Source organism: Nematolebias whitei, chromosome 17 (assembly GCF_014905685.2).
Source record: "Nematolebias whitei isolate Nwh7 chromosome 17, NemWhi1, whole genome shotgun sequence".
Taxonomy (NCBI): domain Eukaryota; kingdom Metazoa; phylum Chordata; class Actinopteri; order Cyprinodontiformes; family Rivulidae; genus Nematolebias; species Nematolebias whitei.
The window spans coordinates 2,696,967-2,712,206 of record NC_056514.1 but is presented as its reverse complement, the minus strand read 5'-3'; the positions used below and the strand labels follow the sequence as shown (position 1 = coordinate 2,712,206).

The window sequence follows — 15,240 nt, the reverse complement described above, 5'->3', positions numbered from 1 at the left end:
TGGACCTCTGAGTCTTGTCCTCAGCAGAGTGTCCCTGGTCCTGGAGGTGTAGGTGGACCTCTGAGTCTTGTCCTGAAGAGCTGCTCTCCGGTGGGGAGCCACGCATCTGTTTGGAGGTTGTTTGGTTTCTCCAACATGGAGGTCTGAACCTTCCTCTGACCTGTAGACACCACACAGCTCAGTCTGGGTTTGGGGGTTCTTTGTCTGAGGGTCCTGTCAGATTTCAAATGTACCACATGTTGTACCACATGTTGTGTTTGGAGAAAACCCTTCCGAGTCTTTCAGGTTCTGGTGGAATGACAATGTTTTGTTTGTTCTCCCCGCTCTGTTCTGTGGCACGGTTTCTACATTTCCTCAGAGTTGCTGACTTGACAAAAGCCTAGTTTAGGACATCACAGGTTCAGAGAACATTTTTGATGTAACTTTTTATTTTCCTTACAGCCTTCTGGGTGCAGGGATTCAGTCTTCCCTGAAAGAAGTTCTCTAAATGAGCGCACACGTTCTAAAACCTGTATTTTTTGCCCATGCTACCGGCGCTGATGCACTCCCATACCATCAGCGAGGCAGGCTCATCCTCCTCTTTACTCCAGAGGATGTAGCATCACGGTTTCCAAACAGAGTTTGAAGTTTTGATTCATATGACCCCAGAACTGGGTTCCACCGTCCACATCGTTCTTGTCCTTTTCACACAGACGTTGTACCAGATTCTTAAAACATTTTCATTTGTATTTTACTGCAGTTGATGGTTTGTTTTTAGTTTTTGTATCACTTTAGACACTGCAGACCGAGCGTCTGCTCATCTTCACGTGGAAGAGATTCAGCCTCTCTGAAAGCTCTTTTTACGCCCAGTTCTTTTCACCAGTTAACCTAATTAGCTGCACCACTCACTTTTACAGTCTCTTTGTAGCCCCTGCTCCATTTTTATTACGTGTCGCTGCCATGAAAGTTTTATTTTATTTATTTTTAACAAAAAAAAAGGTAGATATTTAATTTGTTTACTATGTTCCTGTGAACAAATTGGATTATTAAAATTTATTCATGGGTTTTTATTTACACAATATCCCACTTTTGGGGGAGTGGTGGCGCAGAGGTTAGAGAAGGTGGGCCTGTAAATGGTAAATGGTAAATGGACTGTACTTATACAGCGCCTTTCTGTCTTATCGAGATACTCAAAGCTCTTTACAACAATCTGTGCCTCATTCACCCATTCATACAGCTCTATACTAGATCTCTACAAAGATAATTGAACAAATCATTCTAAAGAGACTAATCAGAGCTTTGTCACATTCAGACACTGATGGGACACACATCAGAGGCAACGAGGGGTTCAGTGTCTTGCCCAGGGACACTTCGACATGTGACTGCTGGTGGATTTGAACCCCCAACTCTTGCATTGGAGGACGATTGCTCTAACCACTCAGCCACAGCCGCCCATTGGAAGGCCTGTGATTGGAAGGTCACCGGTTCAACTCCCCAGACTGACATCAAAAAATGTGAGTGGGAAAGGTAAAGCACCCACACCCTCTCCACCATAATTTGCTCCACTCTGTGCCCTTGAGCAATGCCCTCAACCACCACTATCTGCTCCCCCGGGCACTCTAGATAGCAGCTCTCTGCTCCAGCTGTGGTAGCTCGGTGGTCTGTGGTTGTGTCAGGAAGGACATCCGGCGTAAAACTAATTGTCAAGTCTTCATGTGAGATAGTTCGCTGTGGCGACCCCTGAAGAAGGGAGCAGCAGAAAGAAGAAGAAGAAAAAAAACAATGTCCCAACTTACTGGGCTGTAAAAAAAAAGATTCCTTCAAATAAAAAACGATGGAAAAAGTTTAAGCTGCTCCTCCATCAGAGTTAAACTGAAGTCTAAAAGTGGCACCAACTCCAGCTGGAGACCAGCACTGTAAAGAAACTACAGGATGTCATCAGCATACGTGAAGACAGTGATCAGTACGAACACTCTTAAACTTGTTTAGTTGATGAAAATCATCTTGCATTAAACCATCTTAAACCAGAACATAAGATTAACAACCAGTGAAGCCTCATCCGAAACAAGATGCAGCTACCACCTGCTTAACTGGGACAACTGGATCAAACATAAAGAAAGTACTGAGTCATTACGAGCAGCACTGACTCAGCACGGGCCGTCAGCGACAGCCAGAGGGGAGCAAAAATGTTTGTGCATGTTTGTTACCAAAACATCTCGGTGTTTGAATTTTAACCAAACTTGCAGAAAACAATCAATGGAAGTGCGTTTACAACTGGTTAATGTCAACCACATTCAAGATGGCTGCCACAGCCAACTGACCTTAACACACACTATGGATATCGAGCTAAAGTTAGGTGTGGTAGTAGCTGAGACTGACCCCCAGCACATATTCTGACTGCTAACAGCTTTCACATGATCTTTAGTATCAAGGCTGTCTGTCTGTTAGCAAAATACCTCATGAACCACTGGACGAACTTTCAGAAAACAACGTAACAACTGTGGACATGACCCAATTCAAGATGGCCACCACAGCAAACTGACTTTAGAAAATACACAAATAACTCCAGGAAACTAAACTCTGAAGTGGTAGTAGCTGAGACTCATTCACGAAACAGACACGTGGCAAGCACTAAAAACTTTAGCATTAATGCTGTCAACCATATTTGGCTGTTGGCAAAATTTCTCATGAATCACAGGCCAGATTTGATTGACACTTGTCTGAAGTAATCCCTGGAGGTACATCTACAAGCCATTAGCTTCAGGAGACCATTCAAGATGGCTGCCACAGCCAATCAATGTGAATGGCTAGAACTCTGTCGAACTTGCACATTTAAAGTTTAAAGTTGATGTGGTGGTAGCTGTTCACAACAACTACTGAGGGATATTTTCAAAATGTGACCAAATCAGCAAAGATTAGTGAAATTCTGAGCAGTGGACCTTAATTTACTTAATTTACAGTTTTTATTTGAGTTTAGAAGCGGACCAGCTTCAATCTTCTCCCAAAATTACATTCACGAACAGAACAATTGATAACGACTATGATAATATGATGTACATTGTGTGCATGTAAGACTTTAGTAAATGATGTGCAGTAGATCGACACCGCCTCATGCTTGGCACACATGAAGCGGTTTGTGCAGACACACCTGAGCCGACCTTACCTGTGACGTTCTTTAATTTCAGCAGCCCTCTCCGCTTCTTGTGCTTCTCACCGCCGGCTAGTTCCTCTGCGCTTGCTTCACTTTTTTTCCGAATGAATTTAAATATGTCGAGCTGTGCCTGGCCACGCCACATGGGCTGACAGCCTCTTCTCAGCTCGGTCCAATGGGAGGAGAGGTTCGGCTCCCGGGCCCAGCCACTGATGGAGTCATTCGTCAGACGCCCTCGGAGACAAAGAGAGAGAGGAGGAAAAGTACCAGTTCACTCGGGTTCAAACCCGTTCTTCTGGTCCTTCCTGGGTCCGACAGTTTCTGCTCATCCTAACGACGACAAACAACTTTATGTACGACACGTCTGACGAGAAACTGATTAAAAATTAGGATTTGAATTCATAAACGCGCACATTTTGGAAACTAACATTTAATATCGTCACTTACCTTAATAAAATTACCCGAATGCCTCACTTTTAACGGCTTGATATGACAATTTTCTAAATTATAAATATATTTAAATTTATTGTATATATATATATATATATATATGTGTAAACATATTTTGAAAGTGGATAAATATATATATAAATTAAATATGATTTCAATTTCTATACAAGTTTTGTCGCACAATGACGTCAACAGTAAAGCATTGTGACTGACTTGTACACTAACCAATCAGAGAGCAGAGTTCTCAAGCTTCAGCCAATCACAATAGAGAGGTGTACAGTATCCTGAGATAAGGCGATTAGAAGGCGTGGCGCAAATATGACGTCAGCCGGAGCGCTCGTGTGACATCCCTGGGTTACTACAGTTCATTATCTCAGATGGGTTTTGTCAGAACGCCTTTACCGCCGTATTGAGGCAATACAAAGATAAAAGCGCAGTGAACTCGGTTAAAATCAATAGTAGATAGACAGATGTGTGCTTTTGGCTAAAATTATTTGGGACAAGTTATTTCAATACTTACAGTTAAAGAATGGCCAGCTTTTTTGTCTCTCTGTTCATAAAACTAAATTTTATACCGTGTGGCAATTAATTTTGTTTTGATGCTTATAAGTACAAAAATAACATGTTTATTGAGAAGTTTCTTTTGTTGCTGCTGTCAGACGTTTGTATTTTGCCATGTACAGTATAGTTCTTTTGAACATACATGTTTATGTTCATTCATGTGCATTCATGTTCTTTTTGAACAGGTAAAATCATGAAGGAATGAAGTGTCTATGTTGAAAAAGCTGATTTTTTGGGCACATATGACTTACACAACATTAATGATCCTGTGACATACAGAATGACACCGTGTCGTTTGAGCGTCACGTGATCATTGTGTGTCTGCTGGACACAGGGAGGGATCGGTGCAGGTCTGGCGGTGTTGAGGACTCTGTGTCAGTCGGTTGTGATGAAGAGAGAGCTGAGCATGGACAAGCTCTCTGTTTACCAGTCAGTCCAAGTTCTTACCCTCACCTATGGTCACAAACCTTGGTTAGTAACAAAAGAATAAGATTACAGATACAGACGGTCAAAGTGAGTTTTCTCTGCAGGATAGCTGGAGTCTCCCTTAAAGACGGAGTGAGGAGTTCAGTTATCTGGGAGAGACTCAGAGCAGAGCTGCTGCTCCTCCACATCAAAAGGAACCAGTTGAGGTGTTCGGGCATCTGGTAAGGACGCCTCGTGGACGCCTCGTGGACGCCTCGGTCCTCCGGGCATGTCTAACTGGGAGGAGACACCGGAGAAGCTCCAGGCTAGCCTGGGAACACCTTGGAGTTCTTCCAGAAGAAGGGGAGTGGTGGCACAGAGGCTAGAGAGGGTGGGCCTGTGATCAGTGGGTCACCCGTCAACTCCCCGGACCGACAACATCAAAATGTGGGTGGAAAAGGTGAAACACCCACATCTGTCTCCATCCTCATTTGCCCCACCCAGGGCCCATGAGAAAGGCCCTTAAAGCCCCCCCCCAACACACAGCTGCTCCCCGTGCACCCTAGATTGCAGCCCTCTGCTTTACGTGTGCGTGTGTGTGTGTGTGTGTGTGTGTGTGTGTGCTCATTCTGCAAAAATGCTGAGGATTAATTTCCCCACTGGAGATTAACAGAGTACCATAATAAAACAGAGCTAGAAGAGGTGGCAGTGGAAAAATGTGTGGAGCTCCCTGCCTACACTGCTGTTCTGATGGAAGGTTCTGGTTCTGCTGGAGGTTTCTGGTTCTGCTGGAGGTTTCTTCCTGTTAAAAGGAGTTTTCCTTTCCACTGTCTCCACTGTGCTTGCTCAGGATGGGAGACTGCAACGAAGCCAAGATTCAACTTGTCTGCTGGATTCTTCAGATAGAGAACTTTACTAACTGGCTTTTATGTGAATGTTCCTGTAAAGTCCCTGAGACAACTTTGTTGTGATCTGGTGCTTTATAAATAAACTGAGTTGAATTGAATTGCTGTTCCCCACGACTCCAGAACATGTTGAAGATCATGGAAGAAGAGATGGATGAGCAGAGGAGGCATGAGTCAACGATAGGAATAACAAGTATTAATAAAAAATATTATTGTAGTACATATTACAGAAAGGTTTTCTACAGTCTCGGTTTCTTAAAGTTACAGTTGCTCTGCACTAAACAGATTTTTCAGCATCTCAAGATGATTTGATGTGTTCAGGCGAAATGGATAAAAACCCATGAATGTTGTCAGGGGAATTTAGGTGAAGATTGTGGATGTTTATCACTAACTAATGTTAAATTAATGCTGAATCATGTGTGTGCGGTGTGTGAGGTCAGAGAGTGTTTTGTGTGCTCCGAGAGAGGAGCCTGCAGGCGCACCTAATAACTCCAAGGCCTTCTCCAGCCGAGGTCGTCTTGACCTCACCTCTGTCTGATAAGCAGGTATTATAAAACACTTCCTGCATCACTGTCCGGCGCAGATTCTCACAGACAAGGCTCCAAACATGGAACTTTTGTGAAAGCCCGTGTGAGCTCTGCCCTCGCAAGTGTTGAAAAATCTTCTCCTGTCGTCGTGTGTGAGTTCCTTTATTTAAGTAGCGAGTGAAATGATGTTTATTTATCCAACAAATGTCTCAGAAACAACGAGGTAAGGGACTTTTATTTCTGTTTTATTTCTTTTCCCACCATGGACCAGTGTTTTTCTGTTTCTGCTTTTCAGGGAAACAAGATTTGAGTGTGCAGAAAACGATCCTGTCCGGCTGCATTCTGACGCCTGTGAACTGCCCTCTGTACCGATGCAAATCTGCAGTTCTGACGCAAGTTGGCACCGTCGTTTGATAAATACCTGTGATAAAACCAGCTGTTCTCTAAAAGCCTCTGCTCATTGTCCTCAGCCAGCTGTCTTCTAACCGTGGCAAGGAACTGTCTCAATACCACGACATTTTGTGTTCAGTGTTTTACTTGATTAAAATCATTGAGCAGGCTTTCTGCTGTCTTACTCTTATAAATGGATGCAGGAGAAGTAGTAAGGACATTATAAAACATGGAGGATCTTTTGTGGAACTATCAGCAGTGCCACACAAGTAGGACAGATTTAGGAGATGACATAGAAAACTAATTTTTAGAACAAATGTTTGAAGCATGTCAAAGCTTCTGCCCCAAAGTCCAACATAACTTTGTAAATAATTAAGATATGATTTAACAAAAGCCATTTTTGCAGACGCAGGAGAACCAAGATAAAAAGAAACATTAAAGCTGCTGCCAGTGGCTCATTGTGGTCACCACGGTAACCGCACACACATCTGTCACTCCCTGACTGCCCTGTTACTGAGAAGCAGACAACAGACTGAAAAATTAGCCTCAAACAAACAGCTGCTGTGTTTTTCCTTTACATCAGATCTTTATAAAGAGTGGATAGTGAGCTGCAGAAGACTCCGGTGGCCACTCGTGGAATATTTTATATTTTTACAGCGAGAGTGGGAGTAACAATAGTTTGTTTTTTGGGTTTTTTTTACAAAAGTTTAAAAACATTTAGTCAATTTAAAAGTATATCAAGTTATATCAAGTTGCACACTGTGAAAAAAATCGGTCAAAATCATCAGATTTTAACTGGGATTGTGTAAACGATATCACGATGCCAGTTCAGACGAGCAAAGTCCAACTTTCTGTGACCCGTTTAAACTGAATGATGTTTCTACTATGAGTTACAGTCACATCTTATTTGAGCTCAGAGCTCAGAGCTGGGGTTTCTCACATGTTTCAGCAAAATCCCATTGAGCTCCATGATTTTTTAGCAATATTTTGTGAATTTATTTGATTTTGTGCAAAGTACCACTACCAAAAGTAATGGCATGCCATTTACGATTGCGCTGCATATTTTGGTTTTTAGTTGTCCCGTTTAATTTTAAAGCTGCATGACAAAATACAGGACAAACTTTTTAAACATTAGAGTGAAAAGGGTGCTTCAACGAAGAGAAACAACAAATCCAGTTCTGGAAATCAACAAAGAAGCAGTAGCTGCAGTTTTCTTTACAACCGAAGCTGTCAGAAAATTATGGGTTTGAGAACAACACTCCTCAAGGAAGCATTGTTAGTCCAACATTTTTCTAAATATATTATGAATAATTTATTTGAAATATGTCTTTATGGATTTTTGCTGCTGCTGCTGATGATGACGATGAAGAAGAGAGGAGGGAATGTAGAGCATAGAGTTAAGAAGATTCAAGTGGTGTTAAGCAAAGCAGAGACATGAAGGACACTGAATTTAGATTCTTGGTGGAACACCCCCACCCCCACCACCACCCATGTCTTTTATATAAAAAGTTTATGCACTTCAAAAATTGATTCAGAAGAAATTCTATTGTTTCATTTAAAAACCTGATTATTAATTATTAGATATAGGCATTAACACAGAACATCCTGAAAGCATTTTGGGACAAAGAACAAAAACTTTGAGAAGAGTAATTAATTTATTCATCTATTTTATTCAGCTGGCCTATGGGACCAGTTAGGACTTTCAGAGGTGTTCATATAGACATAGAAATATTAATCCATCCACACATTTACTTTCTTTATCTGTTTTTTCATGGAGGGCACAGGAAAGCTGGTGCCTTTGTCCAGCAGTCTTTGAGCAAGAGCAGACTTTCAACACTTGCTCTTGTCAAGGACGGACACATTTTCCCCTCCTCTCCCTCTCCGCTTTGCTTTGCTTTGCTCTGCTCTGTCCTGTTTGTGAAACTGCTTTAGAGCCTCTCTTATATACATATTTTCCTAATCGTAATTCTGCTATGGATTTGGTCAGTTGGTTCCTCAGCACAATTGATAACATTTCTTAGAGGAGAAGACAGGCTTTAGGCAAGCTGACTTGCCTGATGGCACGTACCCAGTTGGATATGTCCTTGATTTGGAAGGTGATGTGTCTACCTCTGCTGTTAATTGAGGATATTAAGGACACATATATAATTGGATTTATGATAACTGGTTTCCTTCTTTTTGGAATCGACTTGTTCCTGGTTAATCAACAAACAAGGAAGTCATCAGCAGCAAATTTGGCCCTGGTCAGGCTGCCTACCTCATGTGATGGCTTGGTTCGTGCCTCAAGCGCCCAGACTCAATTGCTTTGCGAACTAAGTCACAGACTGGATGTGACTTGTGAGAATCACAGACCACTTGCGGCCCCTAGGATTCACTGGCAGGATGAATCAGACCTTGGGGAATACTCTCAGGCATTGACCAGTGGTGTGACAACTTAATTTGGATGTTTCAGAACCAAAAGGACCGACAAAAACTCAAGGTAGACATAATCAGTAAAGTTCTGCCTGTCCCAAAAACAAACATGTTTATCTGAATTCAGCTCCCTGACTGGTCTTGACAGGTCAAATTATCTTAATCTGCCCGGAGGCTCTGTAAACCTGATGCTCTGCCCCCTCTCCTCTCCCATTGAGGAAGTCTATGGACCAATCAGAGGGGCCCGGATGAATAAACATTCTGTCATCATTTCAGGACTCTGGATTCTATCTGACGCTGTCCTTGGCCAACCTTGGCACCCCAGAGAGTGTTTATGGATCTCTCCAGAGGGAACAGAGCAATTATACCACTTTAAGCTGAACTCTTACAGTGTCTCTGTGAGTATCCTTGGACATGCTCACTGCCCTTGCATCCCCACCTCCCTTGTTAAATGTCGACGTCACAATGTGCTTGTGTGCAAGGTGTTTTTCATTTTCAGGCCAAAGATTGAGAGCCTGTTAGGATGTTTTTTTTTGTCCCCAAAACCTATGTTGTCACTTTCACCACTTTTATTGTCTGTCCACACAGGTCTCACTAAGGACGGCTGTGACTGAGTGGTTAGAGCAGTCGTCCTCCAATGCAAGAGTTGGGAGTTTGACTCCACCAGCAGTCACATGCCAAAGTGTCCTTGGGCAAGACACTGAACCCCTCATAGCCTCTGATGTGTGTTCCATCAATGTATGGATGTGATCTCAAAGCACTGATTAGTCTCTTTAGAATGATTTGTTTTAATTAGCTTTGTAGAGATCTAGTATAGAGCTGTATGAATGGGTAAATGAGGCACAGATTGGTGTAAAGCGCTTTGAGTGTCTGGATACGATAGAAAAGTGCTGTATAAGTACAGTCCATTTACTTTTAAAAGAGTCTTTGAGGCTCATTGTGATTTATCTGTATAAATAAAGGTTGAATTGAAGAGCCTGAGTACCGGACACTAGTTAATCACACATTATTAGAAATCTGTACAAAACAGTGGATATATTATAAGTAGAACAAGAGGGAAAGACAATTTAAAAAGCAACAATAAAAAATGTGGATATAAAAAGACGGAAGAGTTCAGGACATTATATAATGGCAGATGTCTGGTCATACGAGGTCAAATAATACCCCTAAAAAAATTATGAGTAATTGTGGACAAGTGGAAACAGTGTTTAAAATATCAACATAAAACACAGATATAAAATGTTTTCAAGCACAAAGCCTTAGGTGCTAAAATAAAAATTAAAAAAACTTTAGGTGATAGAACAGTGGATGATGGATTTAGTTTATATAGTGTTGAGTCACTCTGCACTTCAAGGCTCTTGTGTTTTTTACCTGTAGGGGACAATAACACTCTTCTTTTTGTCAAGAAAATACAGGCTACAGCAGCTCAGTTGGAAAACTTACTCAATGGGGAAACCATCCGTTTCTAAAGTATTTGTCTTTGACACCAAAGCAAACAAGAGCTGAGCTGCTGATAAAGATTGCAAAGGAAAAGCAAGGTGTGCAAGATGTGGGGGTCCTCATGAATACGGGAAGTGTGAGAAAGACTCAAAGGTCAAATGTAACTGTGGAGGGGAGCAGCAGCATATGGAGGGTGTGTAGTGCAGAGGGAAGCCAGAGAAGCACAAAGGATTAAAATAACAGAGAGTTTCATACGCTGAAGCATTGAAGAGAGTGAAGAAAGTAAATATAAAAGAAGTGAGGAATGAAGAATCAAACCAGAGAAACAAAGTACAAAGCATAAGAGATTTACAGAATACTGGTAATCAGAATCAAACACTAGTGCCACCAGTAGTTAAATAAATCAGTTGCAGTCACAAGTGTAATGTAACTGAAAATTCATTGATAGTGGAAAAAGAAGTTTGTGGCATTCATCTGTCATATTGTCAATGTAACAATCCAAATGCCAAAGAAAGTGACAAAATTAAGGCAATAGTGGCAGCAGCAGGAAAGTTTCTGGACATGAAGGAAGTACAAGCGGATCAGATACATACCCTACTAAATACATCAAATACATTCAGGAAATGGTCAAGGAAAGGAATAAAAATGTTTTTTCATATTCTACAATGGAATGCAAGGAGTTTGATAGCAAATGGACAAGAACTTAAAAGATACATATATGAGTTAGAGATAGTTCCAGATATAATCTGTGTACAGGAAACATGGTTAAACCCCTTTTACTCCTCATCAAAATTCATGGATACAGTACAACAAGGAAAGACAGAAGTACTGGATGTAGTGGAGGAGGGTGTGCAACATTTATCAAAGATGGAATAACATACAAGGAAATTTACAACTCAACAGAACGTGAATGTGTAAGCATTGAAATTTTCAATTTAAAAAGCATTGGACACCTAAAGATGATAAATTTTTATAACCCATGTAAAAACCTAGAAAATGGCATATTTAAGAAAATATGTGGAGGTAAAAACAGGAGAGAAATATGGTGTGGAGATTTTAATGGACACAATAGTCTATGGGGTAGCAGCAAAACAGACTTCAATGGCAATATAATAGAAGAAATGATGGATGAAAGATCCCTGGTTTGTATTAATGATGGTCAAGGCACACGATTTAATATCAATAAAGGTTCATTTGCATGTTTAGATTTAACTCTAGTATCTGATAATCTTGTAAAATCCTGTGAATGGAGATTCAACATTGGGGAGTGACCACTTTCCAATCAGCACAATCATAAATGACAATATAACCAATCAAGAGGAAATAATTTCAACCAGATGGCGCTTTAATAAATCTGACTGGGAAATATTTAAAATAAAATGTGAAAAGAATAGTCACTTAGTAAATCTTAAAGGAAACTTGCAATAACCAGGTAACAGAACTCATTTTAAATGCAGCGAACTCAAGCATTCCAAAAGTAGTAATAAAAAGAAAATCAAAAGTAGTTCCATGGTGGAATGATGAATGTAGTAAAGTAATTAAAGAAAGAAACAAGGCTCTAAAAACATTACAGAAAAATATGAATGAAGAAAACCTTATAGATTTCAAAAAGAAAAGGGCAGTAGCTCGTAGGACTATTAAAGAGGCAAAAAAGAAAACTTGGAGGGATTATTGTTCATCCATAGGACATAAAATAAATTTAAAACAGGTGTGGACAATGATTAAGAAAATGAGTGGGAAAAGAAGTGAAGTTAAAATTCCAGCTCTGATTAAAAATAACAAGATAATGGTTTCAAATAAAGAAAAGGCTGATTCTCTGGGTGAGGCGTTTGCTGCAGTCCACAGTGGAGAACATCTAGAAAATGATCACAGGAAGCAGAAGGAACAAAAACTCAAAACATTCAGTAACGTAGGACAGAAGAAAAACAGATCCATGTCAACACTTGATGAACATATAACTATGAAATAAATCAAAATGGAGTTAAAAGATACAGGTTATTCAGCTCCAGGAGAGGACATCCTGTGTTATGTCATGTTTAGACAGTTACCTGAAACAACGTTAAATATCATTTTAAAACTATTCAATAAAATATGGAAAGAAGGGACATTACCAAAGAGATGGAAAAGAGTCATAATTCTACCATTTAATAAACCAGGGAAAGATCCAACAAGTTCAGACATTTACAGACCCATAGCATTAACTTCTCATTTATGTAAACTGATGGAGAAAATATTAGTCAACAGATTAATGTATGTCATTGAAAAAAGAGAATTTATTAGTAATTATCAATGTGGTTTTAGAACTGGTCGGTCCACAGTAGATGCACTGGTAAGAGTGTGTAATGATATTGGAAAAAACACTAAAAATGAAAGAAATGATGATCATAGTATTCTTTGATATAGAAAAAGCTTATGATTCTATGTGGAGGGAAGGACTGCTAATAAAGTTAGAGGAAATGGGAATAGATGGGAGGACGTATAACTGGATTACCAGTTTCTTTGAAGATAGGAAAATGAGAGTAAAAGTTGGGGGTGAATTATCAAGAAACTTCAATGTGGAAAATGGCACCCCTGAAGGCAGTGTAATTAGTCCAATATTATTTAACATCATGATTAATGACTTTTTTTTCAAATCTTGACAGAGGCATCAAATCTGCTTTATATGCAGATGATGGAGCAATATGGATGAGGGTGTAACGAGTCTGTATGGATCGGCACAACACCTGACTCAGGACAAAATTAAAATAAAAGGTTTTATTTTATTAAAGGCGTTCGTCTGAAGGATCTGAGCCTCAGTTCTGGTCCAATCTATGAAGACAGACAGGTTAGTGACTGCAAAAAGGTTCTGGGAGCTGAGAGGTGGTGTGCACGTCACTAACCTTCTGTGGCAGGAGCAGGGCTGAGACAGAGAACGTTGGAGGGCTGGGCAGGAAACAGAATCCAGGGACGTAGCAGGGGTCGAGAGCCAGGAGCTGTGTGAACAGGCAAAAGGATGATCCGTAGTCGTGGTCGAAGAGGAGAGCGAGGTTGTACCATGTAGGCCGAGAGCGTGGTATCCAGACAGGGGCAAAGTCAAAGCGAGGAGTCAAGAGGGAAGCTGTGGTCAAAAACGAAGAAACTAGGAACAAACGAATGCTGGATAATTTACTGGCTGTGAGGCTTTCAATAATCTGGCACTGAGGAGAGTGAGAGTGGAGCTTAAGTAGTGAGCTGAACAGGTGTGGCAGGTGAGTGGTGATTGCAGAGACAGGGTGCAGCAGATGAGTGCAGATTGCTGAGAGAGAGTGACAGGAGCAGAAAATGGGTGATAGGCAGTGCAGGACCAAACAGGATGAAATAAACAGAAACTGAGGCAGGAAAAAACGTGAATGATCTTAAAACAGGGGCTGTGATATGAGGAGCAGAGGCTTAGGCAGATGGGGGGGCAGCGGGGGCCGCTGAGCGTGACAGAGGGGGAGAAATGTTCCACATGCAGTTAAAAGCATAAGAAAAGCAATCAATCAAATAGAGAACTGGTCTTATGAATGGGGTTTCAAACTGTCTGTAAGCAAAACCTGCTACAGGATGATAACAAACAAAAAGAAGATAAATATTGAAATTTATCATTATATGGACAACATATCCTGATGCATGCTCAATAATCCAGGTAGAAAAATCCAAAAAAAGTTCAATCTGGTCCTCTGGACATTCAAAAAAAAAAAAAAAAAAAAAAAAAACAACAAAGCAAAAAAATCTAGAAACGTTTCGTCTCTCATCCGAGAGACTTCCTCAGTCTGAGGTGTTGTATTCAGCTCAGTCTCTTAAATAGCATCTTCTCAGAGTGGATCAACCAGTTTTGCTGCTGACAACCAAACCAGCTGCTCACATGCTCAAGAAGGACCATCAGCCTAACAATGGATCATTAGCACACTGATGGCTGTTTACTGTTCACAGAGGGCTGAGTGATACTAGCAATCACAGCATTGTAAGAGGGGGACAGTTGAACCCGGAGGCCTCCACCCCTGTTTAACGATGGACAATTTCTTTTCACAAAGATGGCCTCCTTTACTCCTCTCTCAAACCATCGTTCCTCTCTGTCCAGGATGTGAACATCTTCATCCCTGAAAGAGTGACCGCTGGCCTGGAGATGACTGTAGACTGCAGAGTCCTGGCCTGATGATGTTGATCTTCTGTGCTGGGCCATCCTTTTGGCCAGTGGCTGTTTAGTTTCCCCGATGTAAGACTGATCACAGCCCTCCTGACACTGAACAACATACACAACATTACTCTGTTTGTGCCGGGGGACTGGATCTTTGGGATGAACCAGTCTTTGCCGTAGTGTATTTTGGGGTTTAAAAGCCACTGGGACGTTATGTTTAGAAAATAAACGTCTCAGTTTCTCTGATACTCCCTCAACATATGGAATGACCACTGGTCTGGGTCTGGGTTCCTCCTTTTCACCTGTTGACTGACTGGAGTCCTGTTTGGGTTTCTTCTCTGCTTTCAGGAAGGCCCAGTTAGGATATCCACATTGCTCTAGAGCCTGTTTTGTGTGGGATTTCTCCTTCTGCCTGGCTCCCGAGCTAGTGGGGATGCTGTCTGCTCTGTGGTACAGAGTCCTGATGACTCCTAACTTGTGCTCCAAAGGGTGATGGGAGTCAAACTGCAAATACTGGTCTGTGTGGGTGGGTTTGCCGTACACCTCAGTTTGCAAATGTCCTCTATCAGAGACTGAGACCTCACAGTCCAAGAAAGCCAACTTGCCATTTTTTACATCTTCTCGTGTGAACTTGATGTATTTATCCACAGAGTTGATGTGGTCAGTAAAATGTTGGACTTCCTGAGATTTAATTTTAACCCAGGTGTCGTCAACATACCTGAACCAATGACTTGGTGGTGTCCCTGAAAAGGACATCAAGGCTCTCTTTTCTACCTCCTCCATGTACAGGTTGGCAACAATAGGAGAAACTGGAGACCCCATAGCACACCCATGTTTCTGCCTATAATATTGCTCCCCATATGTGAAGTAGGTTGACTGCAG

At 41.3% G+C, this 15,240-nt stretch overlaps 1 protein-coding gene across 1 annotated transcript in view; it reads right to left on the bottom strand.

The window, feature by feature from the left end:
• The window catches only part of fasn (fatty acid synthase), an 82,819-nt gene extending 79,413 nt beyond the window's left edge, over positions 1 to 3,406 (bottom strand). The window contains exon 1 of the mRNA XM_037691551.1: positions 3,143 to 3,406. The gene's annotated coding sequence lies outside the window, so the exon portion shown is untranslated. The remainder of the gene's footprint in view (positions 1 to 3,142) is intronic.
• Positions 3,407 to 15,240: the final 11,834 nt, after the last annotated feature.